The following is a 7,427-nucleotide window of genomic DNA, read 5'->3' on the forward strand; positions in this document are numbered from 1 at the left end:
AAGAATTTCATAAAGGAAACCTTGTGCTGAAAGAGATCCTTCCCAAGCAAAAGGATGCCGAATTGGGAAGGGCCATATGTTGCGAAGAGGGCTTTCTCTAGAGGTGCACTGATTTTGACAAGAAATGGATAGGAAGAATTTATCTGATCTAGTGAATTCGGACTCTGTCAAGGAGTACTTTGTCTAAAAGAGAAGGGAAGCCAAGGTGAAAACTCGCAAAGGGCACTTTGGGACTTCTATTTCAAAAAAAAAGGGAAAAAAAGAAAAGAAAAAGAAAAAAAAGAAAAAGAAAAAAGAAAAAAGAAAAAAGAAAAATGAAGAGGCGAAGGTGAAAACCCGCAAAGGGCACCTTGAGACCAAAGAGGCTTTGAGTTGAAAACCCAAAAGGGCAGCTCAAATTTGGAAAGCCATGCAGTGACCTTGCTATACCAGATTCGACGAGAAGTGAAGTATGTTACATATCGAGGCATCAACGAATTACTTTGGATCTTTTAAACACATGTTGAACTCAAGAAAGTCTTCATGGAGCTGGTGTATAGACGCTCAAGCGGCAATATCTGGGGCATCTGATTTTTGTCCTATTTTCTATCTTTGGATTCTTTTTCTTCGCAAAGATATGTTCTCAGGTTAATCTTTTTTTCATTCCTTCCAATAATTTGTCCAAATCTAGTTATCCTCAGGATCAATTTATTTGTCTCCCATTATTCATAAAGCATGTTGCATTGAAATAATGATAGATGAACTAAAATATCTTCACAAACGAAGTTTTACATATTACTCTGGAAATTTCTAGATATACAAGAAACTGAAACAAGACAATTGTTTAAGGAATTCTCATATGTATGGGTTGGAGATACTCGAGAGATTTTCTTCTTCAATCCAAAAGGTGGTTGGACGTTTTAAGCAATATTGATCTTAAGAAAGGATCATTTCATAAACATCTTCAGTGGGTTGTAACATTCGGGGAATGGTACGGTAGACCAAATTGATGGAGAAGATTCGAGGCATACAAGCAGAGTATGATTGATATGTTGAGAAGAACGAGTTGGAAAGCTCGATAGATGAATGAGTGGTGACATCTAGGATAGGGGTCATGTTCACAACATTTTGCATCATAACATGTTTAATTAGGAACATTCGACTCACTTCGATCATAGCATCCCAATTAGCAGGCATAATCATTCTACAGGTTATCAAAGATGACGCGCCTTAATCCCTTAAGCAGTAGGGTAATAGGCCGCAGCATAGTAGATCTAGTTGAAGCAAGATCCAAGATGGTTTGGCATCCTTGTGCTTACAAGGAGCAAATCGAAGACATAGCTGATTTGGTTTTCGCGTGCTTACGCTGAAGCAAATCTAAGATGATTTGGCATCTCTGTATTGTCAGAGAACAAATCGAAGTTTGGCATCTCCATTTCGACGGAGAGCAAATACATAGCAAATCTAACCTTCAGATGTTTATACTGAAGCAGATCCAAGATGGTTTGGCATCCTTGTGCTTACAAGGAACAAATCGAAGACATAGCTGATTTGGCTTTCACGTGTTTACACTGAAGCAAATCTAAGATGATTTGGCATCTCTGTATTTTCAGAGAACAAATCGAAGTCTGGCATCTCCATTTCGACGGAGAGTAGATACATAGCAGATCTAACCTTCAGATGAATGAAGCAGATCCAAGATGGTTTGGCATCCTTGTGCTTACAAGGAACAAATCGAAGACATAGCTGATTTGGCTTTCACATGCTTACGATGAAGCAAATCTAAGATGATTTGGCATCTCTGTATTTTCAGAGAACAAATCGAAGTCTGGCATATCCATTTCGACGGAGAGCAGATACATAGCAGATCTAACCTTCAGATGACTGAAGCAGATCCAAGATGGTTTGGCATCCTTGTGCTTACAAGGAGCAAATCGAAGACATAGCTGATTTGGTTTTCGCGTGCTTACGCTGAAGCAAATCTAAGATGATTTGGCATCTCTGTATTGTTAGAGAACAAATCGAAGAAAGCAGATTTGGCGTCTCAGATTCGGCGGAGAGCGGATCGAAGATATCAACAGATACGATCATAAGTTTACAAGAAGCAGATTAAAGACATAGCAGATCTGACCTTCAGATGATTTTACTGAAGCAGATCCAAGATGATTTGGCATCCTTGTGTTTACAAGGAGCAAATCAAAGACACAGCAGATTTGGCTTTCACGTGTTTACGCTGAAGTAGATCTAAGATGATTTGGCATCTCTATATTGTCAGAAAACAAATCGAAAAAGCAGATTTGGCGTCTCTGTGTTCGACAGAGAGCAGATCGAAGATATCAACATGACAGTCTTGAGTTTGCGATGAGCAGATTAAGGACCATGATCCGATAAGGCCGGGCAAATTTGGTCTTTCTATGAGTCTTTGCTCGATTCCTGTTACACAGCAATGACCAAAGAGGGGCAGCTGTCAATTTTGCCTGGGCCCAAAAATAAGTCCAAAAACAAAAATATAATAACCCCCCCAAAAAATGAAGTCCAAGTTCAGTCCAGAATTACAAATATAATTTGGCCCGATCAGAATGGCCCATTACTTGAAAATATTTAAGGTCCATCTACAAGCTTGACCTATATGGAAATATAATCTTCAATATGCAATCTTAGATATGATACAATCTTAGATATGATTCCAATCTTTGATATGATATGCAATCTTAGATATGATACAATCTTAGATATGATTGCAATCTTAGATATGATATGCAATCTTAGAAGATATGATTTTGTAATCTTAGAAATTTAATTTGTAGATACCTTTTAATCTTAACCGTTGATGTAACTGATCTGTACCATTGGATTTGAGGAGGTTCAACTATAAATAGAGGCTTCTCCCTTCATTGTAAAACACTTGAGTTTTGGGAAGCAATAAGAATTCTTGAGAGCATTCACTCAAATTTCTCTCCCTCTTGCGTTCTTACTCTCTGTAGTTTGATCTTATTTTATTCTTTGTCTATCTTAGTTTTTCAACCTTTTTTTATTTTAATTTCTTCAATTTTCAAATATGTATATTTATTGATTATGTATTTTATATATTATAATATTTAACCTTTTATATAGTTTATTTTAAAATATATATTTTCTATGCATGTATATATATTATATTATCATTTCATGTATTTTGAACTATTGCATTATATATTTTATAATTTGTAAATGTTCTATTTATTCATTTTTAGTGTATGTCATTTATCCTATTTGTGCATAGTTTCATTTTTTATATGCTATGTTTAATTATTTCTTTTATATGCTATTTTATGATATATATTGTTTTATAATTTTTGCATGTATTATGTTTTTCTTTTAGTTTACTCATATTTTTATTTGTTTATTATCTTATATTTACCTTAGTATGATTTTTTCATTAAACGTATGTTCATGTTATTTAGTTTTGTCTTAATGATATTATTTATGTTTGTATGGAAATGTTAGAATATTTTGTACATCTATGCTTCATGATGCATTAATATGTCATCCTAAAACGTCATTTAAAATAATATTCCAAGGTTTTTTTAAAAAAAAATAAAAGGCAATGCTTGATGTTTGGAAACTTCGAGAAAGGTAGTGCCCTAACTTACTGGGTTGCGACTTTTCTCGTTGAATTCGAATAGTTAAGCACCCTTCTAAGTAATTTTGAGTTTTCAAAACTTAAACAATTATTTCGAGATTTCAAAACGTAGTGTCCTAACTTACTGGATATGGTGTTTTGTTGTTTCGAGATAGAAATTTTCGAAAGACGAGCTTAGTTTCGAAGGTTTTAAAATGTTGCGTCCTAACTTACTGGATGTGATGTTTTGACTCATTTAAAATAAGTGAGCCTTAATTTTCAAAATTGAGACATTCTAATTAAAAGAGGTTTGCATCTTAAAACTTTCAAATTTCCGACATTAAAGACACTTGATAATCAATTAGGTACCAATTTTTGCGCGTTACGAGGGTGCTAACCCTTCCTCGTACGTAACCGACTCCCGAATCCGTTTTCTTAACTTTCGTAGACCAAAATTAATGTTTTAAAACAAAAAATTTTATAAGGTGATCCAATCACACCTAAAAAGATTGGTGGCGACTCCCGTTTTCGTTTTTCTTAAAGTCGATTCTCATTTTCTAAAACTCGATTTAAAAATGGTTTCGACACTAAGAAACTTCTAACTCCTATAATAGTGATTGGGGGTGGCAACTTGTCAATTACATCCACCTTTTCTTTGTTGACTTCAATCCCCCTTCTGGATATGTTATGTCCTAAGAAAATTCATTCTTTAACCATAAAATGGTATTTCTCCCAATTAAGGACACGGTTTATCTTCTCACATCTCTTCATTACCTTAGCCAAATTACTTAAACAAATATCATACGAATCACCAAAAACTGAAAAATCATCCATGAATACCTCAACAAAATTTTCAACCATATCAGTTAATATTGCTATCACGGATCGTTGAAAAGAAAATGTACCATATAGGCAAGTAAAAGTTGTTTTGTGTTTGTCTTTCGGGACTACAACTAATTGGTTGTACCCCAAATACCCATATAAAACATAGTAATATTCTTTACCTGTTAGTCGATCCAATATTTGGTACATAAAGGCAGTGGGAAGTGATACTTTCGGGTTGCCTTGTTAAATTTTTGTAGTCTATAAAGATTCTCTAGCCCGTGACCGTCCTTGTCAAGATTAATTTGTTATGCTCATTATCTACAATCTTGATTCCACCCTTCTTTGGCACACATTGTACCAAACTTACCCATGAACTATTTGAGATTGGATAAGTAATTTCCACGCCTAACAATTTGACAACTTTCTTCCGAACTACCTCTTTGATAATAGGATTGAGTCTCCTTTGCCCATCAATTCTAGCTTTCTCGCCCTCCTCTAATATAATCTTATGCATACAAAAAGAAGGGTTTATTCTTCGGATATCAACTAAAGTCCAACTGATCGCCTTTTTTAATTTCTTCAATGTTGCTCCTCTTGACATTCTATTAGTTATGCTGAAATAATCATAGACAAATTAGAAGATTTACCTAGATAAATGTATTTCAAATGAGAAGGAGGTACCTTTAATTCAAGTTTGTGCGGTTCTTCAATTGACAACTTTGGTTGTGTGTATTCCTGAGTTTCCAACTCCAATGATTCAAAATGTGCTGATCGAACATAGCCCTTTGGATTGGCTTATCTCAGAATCCATATTTTCCTTACCTTGTTCATCTTCTAATGGCTCGGACCTTAAGGTGTTTTCCAAGGGGTGTTCTACAGAATTGTGCTCTCATTATGTAGAAGCTAAGTATTCTAACTTCTCCATTGCTGAGCATTTTTCCATCGAATCAGGGAATTTCATGCCTTTAAGAACATTAAAAGTTACCTGGTCATTTTGAACTTGCATAGTGAGTTCACCTTTCTTCAGATTTATTAATGTTCTCATTGTTTCTAGAAAAGGTCTCCCCAGGATGATCAACACTTCCTTATCTACTCCAAAATCTAAAATAATAAAATCAACAAGAAAAATAAACTTATTTAAATTTACAAGAACATCCTTGATTTTTTCCTTCTAGGTGCACTAGAGATCAATCCGCCAATTGGAGTATCACAGTTGTTGGTCGAACATCACCTATACCGAACATCTTAAAAATAGACATTGGCATCAAGTTAATGCTTGCTCTTAGATCACATAAAGCTTTACCAGAGTAAGATTCTCCAGTATTATAGGGTATAGTAAAGCTCCCGGGGTCCTTCATTTACAGAGGTAGTTTGTTCTGTAGAAATGCACTATATTCCTTTGTTAATGCTACACTCTTAAACTCGCCAAGTCTTTTCTTCTTGGATAAAATGTCCTTCATGACCTTGACATAGTTAGGCATTTGTTCTAAGGCTTCTACCAATGGGATATTGATGTAAGCTACTTAAGAACATCCAAGAATTTCTTAAATTGCACCTCTTATTTTTGTTGCTTAAGTCTTTGTGGATTCAAAGGTGATGGAACCTTGGATTGGATCGATCAACTTTTCTGCGATATTGTATCTGCATCTGAAAAATGTGTTAGCTTATCAGAATTTACTAATTTAGATTTTACCTCTTCAGAATTTTTAAAATTAGACATCTGTGGTGCAGGAAGTTCAATTGTCGGTTGGTTTTCCTATCCCTTAGCAAGTTCATCTTTAACCTCAACTTCTTTGGGTTCCAAAGTCTTTCTGTTTCACAAAGTAACTAATTTTCAGTGTTCCTTACCCATATTCCTTGGATTTTTCATGTCACTTGACAAGGCTCCTTAAGATCTATTACAAAGCTCAGTAGCTAATTGACCCATTTGGTTTTTCAAATTTTTAGTGTTGCTGCTTGTCTCTAAATTAAGGCATCATTTTTAGCCATGTACGCCTTAAAAGAATTCTTCAAATTGTTGGATGGTTTAGCTTGTCGTGGTTTCTAAACTTGTTGATTGAAACCTAGAGGTTGATTTGACCTATGCTACATGTGGGTGTTGTTGAACCCAGCATTGGTTACTCCAAGAAAAGTTTCGATGGTTTCGCCACGAAGGGTTATAGAAGTTGGACTGTGGTCCTTGTTCACTTCTATTTTAGTTTTTATTTCCAACATAATAAAATGACTTGGGATTTGATGGACAATTCTCAAATGAATGTCTATCCCCACAATATATGTAAGAAATATTTTCAAATTGACTTGGTAGCTGAGTTGCAACATTTATTTAGAGCGTTAGTAGAAAAATTTTTAAGCATAGAAGAAATTAAAGATACCTGAGCTGTAAATGAAATGAAAGCATCCAATTCATGTACTTCTACTACTCATCTTCCTGAAGTTGCTCTATTGGTCGACCATTGATAGTTTTTACTGGCTATACTCTCGATAATTTCATATGCTTCATTATAAGACTTAGAAAGGAGAGCACCATTTGCGGAAGCATCTACCACCATCCTAGTGTGCATTAAGAATATTATAAAATGTCTCCAATTGAGTGCATTTTGGAATCCCATGGAGAGGGCATTTATATAGTAATTCCTTAAATCTTTCCCATGCCTCGTATAAGGGTTCATCATCCAATTGCTAAAAAGTAGTGATTTCATTTCACAACTTAGCATTTTTGCTAGGTGGGAAATACTTAACCAAGAAGCATTATACTAATTCTTGCTATGTAGAAATTGAGCTCGGTGGGAAAAAATTAAGCCATGCTTATGCTCTATCTCGCAATGATTATAGAAACAACTTCAAGCTCAATGCGTCTTCGGTTACACTGGCTATCATTAAGGAATCACTCACCTCCATAAACAGTCGAAGGTGAAGATGCGAATCTTTTGTGAGCATTCCACTAAATTGGCTAACTGTCTGAAGCATCTAGAAGTCACAGGCCTCAATTTAAACTGTGGTGCCTCGATCCTTGGTCTCTTAA

General features: G+C 35.0%; 1 non-coding gene across 1 annotated transcript; it reads left to right on the forward strand.

The window, feature by feature from the left end:
• The first annotated feature begins 7,007 nt into the window (after nucleotides 1–7,007).
• On the forward strand, nucleotides 7,008–7,114 carry LOC128290764 (small nucleolar RNA R71). The gene has a single exon (XR_008280551.1). It is a non-coding gene; the product is annotated as a small nucleolar RNA R71 (small nucleolar RNA).
• The last annotated feature ends 313 nt before the right edge of the window (nucleotides 7,115–7,427 follow it).

This window comes from Gossypium arboreum, chromosome 3 (genome assembly GCF_025698485.1).
Source record: "Gossypium arboreum isolate Shixiya-1 chromosome 3, ASM2569848v2, whole genome shotgun sequence".
Taxonomy (NCBI): domain Eukaryota; kingdom Viridiplantae; phylum Streptophyta; class Magnoliopsida; order Malvales; family Malvaceae; genus Gossypium; species Gossypium arboreum.